The sequence below is a fragment of the Leptopilina heterotoma genome, unplaced genomic scaffold (assembly GCF_015476425.1).
Source record: "Leptopilina heterotoma isolate Lh14 unplaced genomic scaffold, ASM1547642v1 Lhet_45, whole genome shotgun sequence".
NCBI lineage: Eukaryota > Metazoa > Arthropoda > Insecta > Hymenoptera > Figitidae > Leptopilina > Leptopilina heterotoma.
In genome coordinates, this window is record NW_025111086.1 from 3625131 (window position 1) to 3638027 (window position 12897).

At 23.3% G+C, this 12897-nt stretch overlaps 1 long non-coding RNA gene across 1 annotated transcript; it reads left to right on the forward strand.

The window, feature by feature from the left end:
• Positions 1-2938: 2938 nt before the first annotated feature.
• LOC122507152 lies at positions 2939-5371 on the forward strand. The gene is made up of 3 exons (XR_006302094.1): positions 2939-3055; positions 4928-5070; positions 5233-5371. It is a non-coding gene; the product is annotated as an uncharacterized LOC122507152 (long non-coding RNA).
• Positions 5372-12897: the final 7526 nt, after the last annotated feature.

Here is a 12897-nt window from a genome sequence, read left to right on the forward strand (position 1 = left end):
TATGTATATTCAACCCTGGTCGAAGAGGCCGCGAGAGAGGATCGTCCACCAGACCACAGCTTGCGGGTATATGGCGAAACTGAGCGCACCCCACGAATGTTAACGCGCCGCATTAGCCCTGGTATTGGTTACTGGCTCGCAATAATTCTGATAACACAGCATGTTGTCATGTCTGTGCGGCATACGAAATATCCTCCCTTCTCCACTCCACCGACAACTTCCATACCTTAAAACACTCAACCCACCTTTTGTACCAACTGTCTTTATGCAAAGACGGAGAGAATCCGCACATTATATCTCTCTCTGTTTGCGAAATCCCCCTTCATTCCACACGCATACAAATATAACTGTAATACGACCCTCACTTTCAAAATGTGGGAGTTGACTTGCAATTTCTGGGATTGCCTATACTTCTCTTTTTTTCGGGAAAACATGGAGATTTTTTTCTTTATTCGGTGAGTTTAGATTTAATTATTATTGATATACAATATTTATTACTATTAATTTATTATCTATATTTTGAAGATTTTATTTAAAGATAATTTTTCCAGGGCTCGGATTGTGCGACCTTTTCGACTTTTTTCGACTATAGTCGAAAATTCTGAGGAAATGTGACTTTTTTCGACTTTTTTATGATAAAATGCGACTAATTGACTTTTTCGAGATGTTTATTTTTTAGTAAAAATGAGACTAATTGACTTTTTTCACATCTTTTCGACTTTTCCACTTAAATTTTAAATAGCAGAAATTTTTTTTTGTAAACAATATTGTTCACAAAATCATTCTTCTCTTTGGGGAAAAAAACAACATATTCTCGTTTCTTAATAATTTTGTAGGTAATTCTCAATTTTCGTAAGGAAATAATTTACATTTATTTACACATTTCTTTCAAATTTTTCGAAAACATCAATAATTTCTTTTTTAAATAAATATTTAATTATTATTTTTCCATAGGAATTAAAATTCTTCAAAAGATTCAAATTCAAACCTTTTTAAAATTAAACAACTTAGAAAAAATTGTTATAAAACATGAAGACATCGATCACTCAGAGTCTTCGACTCGGAGCAATCGATGTTTTCATGTTTTATAATAATTAAAGATGAAATTTTTAAAAAAATTAGTAAGTAATTGGATTCCTGTGAAATTTTCATTATTTATGAAAATAATTAAATGCTTGCGTACAATTTTATTAAAATTTTTGCAAATAATTGAATTTCAGAGATGAATTTTATTATTTATAAAGATAATTGAAATTTTGAAATTTGAAAAAAAAATTTTTAACGTAAATTGAATTTTGCAGAAGAATATTGATATTTATAAAAATAATTGAAATTTGGAGGAGAATTTAAAAAAAAAATTTTGAAAATATTTGAATTTTTGCGAAGAATTTTCTTACCTTTGAATATAATTGAATTTTCCAGAGAATTTTATCACAACTTTTGAAAATAGATAAATTTCCAGAATGAATTTTATTATTTTTAAAGATAATTGAAATTTTGACAAGATTTTATTAAAATTTTTGCAACTAATTGAATTTCAGAGAAGAATTTTATTATTTATAAAGATAATTGAAATATTGAAGTTATTAAAAAAAATTTTTAAAGTAAATTGAATTTTGCAGAAGAATATTGATATTTATAAAAATAATTGAAATTATGACAAGAAATTTATTAAAATTTTTTAGAATAATTGAATTTCTGCGAAGAATTTTCTTACTTTTGAAGATAATTGAATTTTGCAGAGACTTTTATCGGAACTTTTGAAAATAATTGAATTTCTATGATGAATTTTATTATTTTTAAAGATAATTGAAATTTTGAGGAGAATTTAAAAAAAATTTTTGAAAATAATATACTTTCTGCAAAGAATTTTCTTACTTTTAAAGATAATTGAATTTTGCTGAGAATTTTATCAGATCTTTTGAAAATAATTTAATTTCCAGGATGAATTTTATTTTTTATAAAGATAATTGAGATTTTGACAAGAATTTTATTAAAATTTTTGGCAAATAATTAAATTTCAAAGAAGAATTTTATTATTTATAAAGATAGTTGAAATTATGAACAGATTTTTAAAAAAAAATTTTAAAGTAATTGAATTTTGCAGAAGAATATTGATATTTATAAAGATAATTGGAATTTTGACGAGAATTTTAAAAAAAATTTTGAAAATAATTGAATTTCTGCGAAGAATTTTCTTACTTTTGACGATAATTGAATTTTGCAAAGAATTTTATCAGAACTTTTGAAAATAATTAAATTTCCTGGATGAATATTATTATTTATAAAGATAATTGAAATTTTGACGAGAATTTTATTACTTTTGCAAATAATTAAATTTCAAAGAAGAATTTTATTATTTATTAAGATAATGGAAATTTTGACAAGAATTTTATTCAAATTTTTTAGAATAATTGAATTTTGGTGAAGAATTTTATTATTTATAAAAATAATTGACATTTTTAAAGAGAATTTTTAAAAAAATATTAAAAATACATAATTAAAATTTTGCTAAGAATTTAATTAAAATTGTATTGCGACTAAAGCGACTTTTTTTGAGTCTTAAAGACGATCCGAGTCCTGTTTTTCATCTCCTGCTGATTATCTGCTATGGATACTTTTTATGAATTGTGAATTAAATTAATTTTGATGACCCAGATATTAATTGAAATTGTTCTAGCAATAGTTTGGGACCCAGTTGTTAATTTTTTGACTAACAATTGTTAGTAAACAGAAGATAAAGTTCGCTCAAAAAATTTTTTGAAGGGATTAGAAAACAAGTTTAATTATAATATTGAGAAATTCGATTTATCGCGAGTTGACTTTATTAATGTTTTAGTATAGAAAATATTAATAATAGTCTAATTTTATAGCAGAAAATTATGAAGTGGATTGATTAATCTTCTTTTTTTGTTTACAGAATTCCAATGTGTGAGAATTTCCTTTTGATTGAGTAAAATTGAGAGATGTAATAAAATATAATTTGAGAGACCCAACCTTCCTGGAGATAATATCCTGAATAGGGTTAACACTTCTCCTTGATGATCCAGTTTCTGTAAGTTGTAACATTTGATTTCAAATATAAATTAATTTCTATGTATAAATTTTCATTGGTAATTATTATTATTATTTAATTTCTACATTTAATTGTCTGTGCAATTTTTTTAAACATTGAATTTTCTTGGATATTCTTAGGAATAACTGATTTACACCTTTTTACCTTTTTAAAAATCTTGTCACCTATTTTCTTGATTTTTTCTTCATTGACGTTTGAAACGATTGAATGTTTGTTTTTTACTTTTTTATATTTTAGGAATAATTTAGCAAACCTTGATAAACTATTTTTGTTCTATTTTTTATTAAACATTTTCAAAGTTTATAACTTTTTTTTCAAACGTGACGCAATATTATTATGAAATTTGAATTTGAGAATGAAATAAATATGTAATACCGTCAACTGGGGCTATTTTGTGCATCCGGGGGCTATTTTGTGCACGCGAGTTTTTTAATGAAAAAAATTATTAAAATGAATTATTTTAATCTGCTATTTTGTTAAATGAAAGTTTGATTACATGACAATAGAGAGCACTAAATTTTATTATTTAATTCTTTGTCAATTAAGAGAAAAAAATTCCTAAAAACGGAAAATTTGTTTAAAAAATTTTGAAAGTTCGGAAAAATTATACCAGATCTTCTAGAGTTTTAATGTGTCTCATTAACTGAGTTACATATTTGTTGTCAATTGTGTTGTGATGATACATACGTAATGCGCTAATTTTTTATTCATTATTTTAAGAGAAAAGTGGAAAAAACTGAAAAACCAGGATTCCATGGGGCTATTTTGTGCACTTAAAAAAATCAAATATTTTTCATAAATGTTTTATTTAGTAAGTAAAGAAAATTCTGTTTATCATTTTAATACATTTTTGTCTTACTTTTCTGTCAAAAAACTGTAAATACGTTAATTAAAATCATTAAAACGATTAAAAGCTCAACCGGTGCACAACGTAACCTCAAAAAATGAACATTAATTAATATTTATAAGTTTTTCAAATTAGTTTTAAAACTATTTTCTCGTTTCTCTTAAAATAACTTGAAAAGCATATTAGATATTAAATTGTTATCTATTTAACCTTAAAAATATTTATTTCAAGTTTTTTAAAAATATCATTCAAAACTATTAAAAAAGCTCCTATTGAAATGATGTTTTAAAGTTATTTATAAGTGTTTAAACGATCATTTTATAATTATATTAGTATATTATTATAAAATATATATTAAAAAAGAAAAAAATGTTATTTACTATCTGCGTAATATACAATTTAAAGAAAGATTGTTAATTTTTAGTAAATTCAGATTTTAGCAAAAATTTAGTGCTTTATTTTACATTTTTTGTATAATATATCTACAAAAAAAATTTTACTAGGTCATTCTTTTTTTTAACTTACTCTCAAATATATACACAAAAGATTTTATGAAGCAGAAACGATTAAAAAAATGTTTACGCAACATTATAGGAAAACAAAGTTCGATGCACAAAATAGCCCCATCCAGGGAGTTATTGTGTGCACGACTTTCAATGACTATAACTAAGACAAAAAAATTTTTTTCTTTGCCAAATTTATAGGAAAGCTTCAGAAGGATGTCCACAACATATATCAAAAGTTGATTTTCTTTATTCTCTTAATTCTGAATTTAAATAAATCTTTGAATAAAAAAAATCTATTTGGTGCACAAAATAGCCCCGGTTGACGGTATATATATAAATAGCTTTTTAAATCTTATTGTTTTAAGACAGGGACGTAAGATGGACGAATTTTAATAAAAAATGAAACTAAATAAAATGTAATTATTTTGAGAGTATAAAAAAATAAAAGAGTATAAAAAGTAAGAGATTTTAATAAAATAAACAATTCAATTTTTGCAGATGTCGATTCTCTTTGAGGGTTGCGAGTATTTTGCGGAGCTGATCTTAAGGCGATCGGACGTAACTGAACGCAGTTCAATGTATTAACTTTCTCAAAGAAAAATGGTATCATATTTTTATTACAAGGCGAGGAGTCTACAACGGTGAGTCTTTTTTATAGTTAACTTTAATTTGACTGAAAATTTGAATTTATTGAAAATTGTGATTCAAAAGTTTGAAAAGTGATTTAAAAACGACTAGAACAGTGACAAATTATTTATTTCGACGGGAGTTTTACAATAATTCATGAAGATTTTGGCCAACAGTGTTCAATAAGTGTTAAAGACAAAATATTTGGTAAGAATAAAATTTTAAACACTATTTAGTTGATCTACGAGAAGAAAGTTTTTTCTGTTCAAAGAAAAAATATGTGCAGTCGTATCGTTTATTACGTCGCAAAAAATCCATACATGTGAGTACTTTTTTTACTAGTAAATTTTTGAAATTATTAAAATAAAATAAAACAAAATTTCTTATCAGTCTCTTTTTTTAGGTGCGAAAATTCGATAATCTAATGAACATGAAGGATGTGAACAAAAAAAGTGAGTATTTATTACTTGTTTACTGAGTATTTAATTAATTTAAAAACCCAAATCATTCGAAAAGAAAAATTATCGAAAAAATTATAAAAAACAGAAAAGCAAACAAAAATAGTGAACTTAATCAAATTGCGGACAAACATTTGGAATTAAACCTAATGAACATAGATTTATAAATAAATATTTTGGTTAAAGAGTTTTTTTTTATATATTAAAAAAGATTGTTTCATTGCCAAAAGAAAGAAGAGAGAAATTTTTGCACTTGAAGTAAATAAATTGACGTTATTCACCCTTTCAGCGAGATAACAAAAGACAATAATTTTTTATCGTCAAACAAAAAAGGTAGTCGAGGTCTGTTTTTTTATTCTTACAATTATATAATTTATATATATAAAGTCCCTTGGTTTTTACAATTCAAGGAACTGAAGCGAAGCAAATCTTAAGTTTCCTCTGCAAATCCGTTGAGGTAATTGTCCGTGACGTCGATTTACATCGACCCTTCATTTTCTTTTTTGAGGATGCGGACTCTCCTCGTTTAAATTTAAAAACACACGATTCGCAGAGTCGAGCACGTTTCCAAGTGTTTCCAAGCGACGGGACGGACGCGCAATACTCCGCAAGCCGTTGTAAAATATAAAATTATGAAGTATGGCTTACTTCCTTGGTCCCTTTTTTTTCCCTTAAGCTCCGCCCTGATGCGATCGTTAAGAAAACCGCCGGCTAAATTGACAAATTTAAAAAGTTCCCTCCAAGAGAGAGAGTAGCGCGTCACCTGCAGGCGATAAGAGATGCCATCGAACTTGTCTCGTCATTTTACAAGTTTCTCATAAACTTTAAAGTGACTCCTTTTATGATAACATTATTACGTGGTTCTATCTCATAATAATGCCAAAAGCGCAATTCTTTATTAAACTCAATATCCATTATTTATTGTATACTTATATTTTTACGAGTTCCCTACTCTCTTCTCTTTTTTTTTTTGCAAACAAATTTTTCCAATCTTAAAATGAAATTTTTTTTTAAATTCGTATTTTTAATTGAAAAATTATATTATAATAATCGGTGTCATAATTTGTCCTCACGTGGATTTAGGGTTGTTTTATTCCAATCTTTTGTTTTGCACTTCGAATTGTTATGTCCAAAGTAAGAAAATTTAATTCCAATTTCAAAAACTCAATAAAGAGGTACAGTTGCAATTTTTAAAAATAATTAATTATTCTATGAATTATTTATTTTTGTATTTAAATAATTGAATTCTGATAAGAATGGATTTAAAAAGGAATTTTATTTAAAACTGTAGAAAATAATTAATTTAAAGTAGGATTCTTTAGAAATAATTAAATTTCAATTTTTGAAATTCTAATTGCAGAGCTCGAACTAGGTCCGTAAATCCCGTAAATTTGATTCAAGTCCGTACAAGTCAATTTTTTTTTAAAAAAGGTCCGTAAAGTCCGTAATTTGATTGAGAAAAGATGAAATGTTCGTAAATTGTGTACGATATAATTTGAAAAATTTTGGTCGCAGAAAATGATCGCAGAAATTCAATTATCTTCAAAAGTAATAAAATTCTTTGCAGAAATTCAATTACGACCAAAAAAAAAAAAAAATCTCGTCAAAATTTCAATTATCTTTAGAAATATTAAAATTCTTCTCCGAAATTCAATTATTTTCAAAAATTTTAATAAATTTCTTGTCACAATTTCAATTATTTTCAAAAATTTTCCTCAATTTAATGATTTTCAATATCTACTATTTTAATAAAATTTTCCAAAAGAATTCAATTATTTAAAACAAATTTTTATAAAAATTCTACGAAAAAGATTGAATTATTTTCATAAATAATAAAAATATCAAAGGAATTCAATTATTTACCAGGAATTCAATTTTTTTAAAATTTTTTAGAAATTTCTTCGTAATAATTCCATTATTTTCATAAAATTTACAATTTTTTTTACAGAGATTCAATTATTTTTTTAAATAATAAAATTTTTTTATGAATTTAATTATTTCTATAAATAATAAAACTTATAGCAGAATTTCAATTATTTTTAATTCAATTTTAATCGAATTCCTCGAAAAAATGTAATTTTTTGAAAAAGTTTCATTTAAATTCGTCAAAAGAATTTAATGATTTAAAAATTTATTGATAAAATTCTTTATAGGAATTTAATTTTGAGAAACATTCAATTATTCAATAAATTATTATTATTAATTATTTTATTATTATTATTTATTATTATTATTATTATTAATTATTATTATTATTATTATTTATTATTTAAATTATTTTTGTATTTAAATAATTTAATTCTTTGAACTAACAATTCTGTAAAAGAATTAATTTTTTTTTGAAAAAGTTTATTTGAATTTTACTTGAAATTATTTTGTAAAATTGAATTGTAAACAAATAAATTTGAAAATTCTCAAAGAACTTTTTCAAAAATTATTATTAATATTGGATATAAAGAAGAATTTTAGTTAAGAAAATATTTTTAAAAAATTTAATTTTGGAGAAGTTGCAAATTATTGCAGAAATTCAATTATCTTCATAAATAATAAAATTTTGTACAGGGTTTTAATTATTTTCATAAATAATATATTTCTTTTTAGGAACTCTATTATTTTGATAAATAATAAAATTCATCGGCGAATTTTCAATTATTTTTAAAACAGTTTTTATCGAATTTCTCGAAATTGTAATTATTCTTAAAAAATTTATTAAAATTCGTCTAAAGAATTTAATTATTTAAAAAATTTTGTTTATAAAATTTTTTATGAGAATTGACTTTTGATTAAGAAACATTCAATTATTCAATAAATTATTATTTTTATATTTAATTAATTAAATTCTAGCAGAATTTTCTATTAAAAATTGATTTAAAAATGAATATGAGTTAAAATTTTAGATAATAATTGAATATTAAAAGCAATATATAGCGTGAATTTTAAAAAGTAATTGAACAAAAATAATTGAATTTTAAAATTAATTTTTTTAAAAAGGTTTAATTGCTGTTTTTTTTTAAATTATTTGAAGTTTTTATTTTCTAATATTTATTTTATTGAAGAATTTACGAATAATTAAAATTTCGTAAAATTAAATATTGTAAACGAATTAATTTGAAAATTGTCAAAGAACTTTTTCGAAAATTATTAAAAATAATCGATTGAAAGAAGAATTTTAGTAAAAAATTCTTGAAAAAATAATTTAATTGAAATAATGAAAATAATTTTGAAGAAGTGCAATATTCTTATAATATAAAATAATGATTTTATCACTAGGCTTTCTTTAATTATTATAAAACTTGAATAAATTAATATCTCCAAGTCACAGACTCGGAGTGATCGATTTCTTCATGTTTTATAGTTATTAAAAAAATTTAATTTATAGAATTTTGGAAGAATTACAGTTGCAATTTTTAGAAATAATTAAATTTCATGAGGTTTTTCATTAAAATTATTTTGAGATTTAATTCTTGTGGAAAAATAAGTAAGAATAAGTTTTTAAATCTTTGTTTAACATAAAGTATTAAAGTTTTGAATAATTTAATTCAGAAAATCCGAAAAATTGTTTCTTGAAAATATGTAATTAAAATTTTTTAAAAATAATTGTATTGTCGAAAATAATTTTAAAAAATTGAAACAAGTGAAAATTTTGTCAAGTTTCATCGAAATTATATTTTAATAAATTTCATTTGTTTACTTTTAAAAACTATTTTGAAATATAATCGTATTTTAGAAGAATGCTAATTGCAAATTTGGAAAATAATTGAATTTAAAAAAATTTAGAATAAACTTATTATCGGGAAAGTTCCAGTGGTACTCGAGTACCACTGTAAAGTTCAATTATTTAATTAAAAATGTCTTACATTCAAGTTATCTATACGAGTTGTTCAAATAATTAAATTTAAAGAAAAACTGTTAGAAAAATTATATTTTTTAAAAAATGTAGAATTTTCATTAAATTTCAAAAAGCAAATCTTTTAAAGTAACTAGTGCAACTAAAAGTTTTGCTAGTTTTATAATAATTTAGCATTTTTACATTTCTGGAATTTTCTAATGTTTTCTTCTTCTTTTTTTTACAGATGAGGTGTCAAGATCTGGATAAAAGACAAACAGTAAAGATTAAGAGTGGAGGATTATTCATTAGTGACACACTCACGTGCGCGCGTGAGATGAGAATGAAGATTTGGAATAGAAAAAAAAGGAGGAAACATCCCTGAGTAAATCACAGAGTGGACCGTGGAGAATCACTTGTTTTGACAGATCGCCGATTTTAAGTCACAAGAGATTAAACTGTTTATGGTCAAAACTGCTGCGAATTACGCACCCGGACTCTTTAATCCATGATTTACGAGCGACTGAAAGTGGGGATTTGAAAGTCAGGAAAACATTAGATCCCTGATTTCGATCCCCGTGGAGAATTAAACTATATACACCGTTTTGGAGGCATTTGGAGGGTTGTAAAATCTCTCACCCAACCCTTGACGACTCATGCCCATAGTAAATGCGTGGATTCAAAATACTTTCTGCACGCCTCGTCTATCTCTCAACTCTCTGAACCACCTACAAATTTTCGTAAGTTTACCCAATAGTGATCGGGTTTAAAAAGTTTTTAGTATTAAGTCTTAAATTTCAAGCGTAAAGTTCCATTTTTTTAATATTGAAAGGAAGATTTATTTTATTTTTTAGAATCTGGAAATATTAGGATTTTTTTATTGGACAGAAAGATTTATAGTATTTATTTATACTTATTGAAATCATTAAAAAGGAAAATTTAGGTCTCAAACTTTTGCGACTTTTTGACACTTTTTTGATTTTAGAAAAATTTTTTTTTTTGGATTTTGGATACTAAAAAATTTGTTAGTTTGAGATTGAATTTTTTTTTAACTGACTAAATTAATTTAAGAATCACAGAATTATAGATTTTCTCCTGCTTTCTTTTCATAAAATTAACTCTACGAGGAGAAAAATACATATAGAGAAATTTTTACTATTTACAAAGTAAAACCTGAACTGTTTAAAACTTAAGAGCATTTCTGTCAATTTTGACTATTTTTAGTATTTCTTGACTAAAATTGTAATCGATTAAAATTTGCACTAATTTTAATTCAAATTTCAATTGATCGAAATTTCAATTTTATTCGTTTCAAATTTCAATTGAATGAAATTTCAATCTTATTTGAATAAAATTTCAATCTTATTTGAATAAAATTTCAAAATTGATTGAAATTTTAATTTTGTTCGATTCAAGTAATTGATTGCAATTTTATTCGACTCAAATTTCAATTGATGGGAATTTTAATTTTATTGGATTTAAATTTAAATTGATTGAAATCTCAATTTTATTCGAATAAAATTTTAAAATTGATCGAAATTTCAATTTTATTTGAATAAAATTTGAAAATTAATCCAAATATCAATTTTATTTGATTAAAACTTCAATTGGTCGAAATTTCAATTCTATTCGACTCAAATTTCAATTGATCGAAACTTTTCAAAAAATTTAATAAATTTCTTGGCAAAATTTCAATTATTTTCAAAAATTTTCCTCAATTCAATGATTTTCAATGCCTACTATATTTTAATAAAATTTTCCAAAAGAATTCAATTATTTAAAAGAAATTTTGATAAAATTCTACGAAAACATTTAATTATTTTCATAAATAATAAAAATATCACAGGAATTCAATTATTATTTTCAAATTTGTTAGAAATTTCTTCGTAATAATTCCATTATTTTTAAAAACTATACAATTTTTTACAGAGATTCAATTATTTTCGTAAATAATAATTTTTTTAGGAATTCAATTATTTCCATAAATAATAAAACTCATAGCAGCATTTCAATTATTTTTAATTCATTCCTCGAAAAAATGTAATTATTCTTAAAAATTTTATTAAAATTAGTCGAAAGAATTTAATGATTTAAAAATTTATTTTTAAAAATTCTTTATGAGAAACATTCAATTATTCAATAAATTATTAATTTTTGTATTTAATTGATTGTAAAATAAAGAATTAAATAAGTAAATAATTGAATTCTCGTAGAATTTTCTAATAAATATTGATTAAAAAATGGATTTCAGTTAAAATTTTAGATAATAATTGAACATTAAAATTATTACAGCGTAAATTTTTAGAAATAATTTAATTTTGAAAAGGTTCTAAATTAAAATCTTTGTAAATCTGAATTTTTCATACTTTTAACTAACAATTCTACAGAGAATGAATTTTTTTCAAAAAGTTTAACTGAATTTTATTTTTAAATTATTTCATGCTTTTATTTTCTAATATATAATTAATTGAAGAATTTTCGAATAAACGAAATTTCGTGTAAAATTGAATTGTAAACAAATGGATTTAAAAATGATTAAAAAACGTTTTCAAAAATTATTAAAAATAATTGATTTGAAGGAAAATTTTAGTTAAAAATTTTTAAAAATAATAATTAAATTAAATTGATGAAAATAATTTTGAAAAAGCTAGAGTAATAATATTCTCTTATGATATAAAATAATAATTTTATTACTCTGTCATGTTTAATTATTATAAAATATGAGGAAATTTTTATTTTTACGGAAAAATAATAATAAAATATTTATTTAAAAAAGAAGTTATTGTTGTTTTTGAATAATTTTACAATTAGAGAAATTCGTAAATAAATGTAATAGAATGTTTTTTTAAGTATCTAATCAATAGAGTGAATCAAAATATTCTTTCGGATCAGAGAAAAAGATAAAATTTTGTCTGGAAGTCAGGGATTCAAAATTAAATTTTTGTAGCAACTCTGAATATTTACTTGATTGAATCAAATAATTTTCCAATTCAAATTAATAGAATGGTATTTGAACCCATTATTTCAGTATTTGAAACAAATACAGTTTAATAGACTCTAATAAAAATTATTTGACTCAAATAAATGTTTATAATTGATAATAATCAAGTAATCGGTTTGCTTGAATCAAATAAATTTTTTTTCTATGTATAAGTTCCAGATGATTGGAGGATTTTTTTTTGTTCAAAATTTCGATAATAAAGAATAAATTTTCTTGGATAAAAATATTTGAAAAATTGGGTAAAAGTGTGCGTGTGTGATAAGTTCAGTCCCTGCGAATTCACGGTAGTAAATTTCACGTGGGATTCATAAATATATGTATACGACTGCGGAGTCGTTCATTCGTCGAGGTTTGCTGTATATATGTATAGAGAGAGAGAGTGAGAGAGTAAAAGAATTGAGTATAAAAAAGGAAGACAGAAAATAGAAAAAGGGATAGATGACCAGTTTTAGGGAAAGGGGAAGGTAGAGCCGTAGAAAATTTAATGAAATCGCCATGCAATTTTTCAAATGCTCTATATATACGTATAAAACTAGCCCCTCCAAATCGCCGCGGA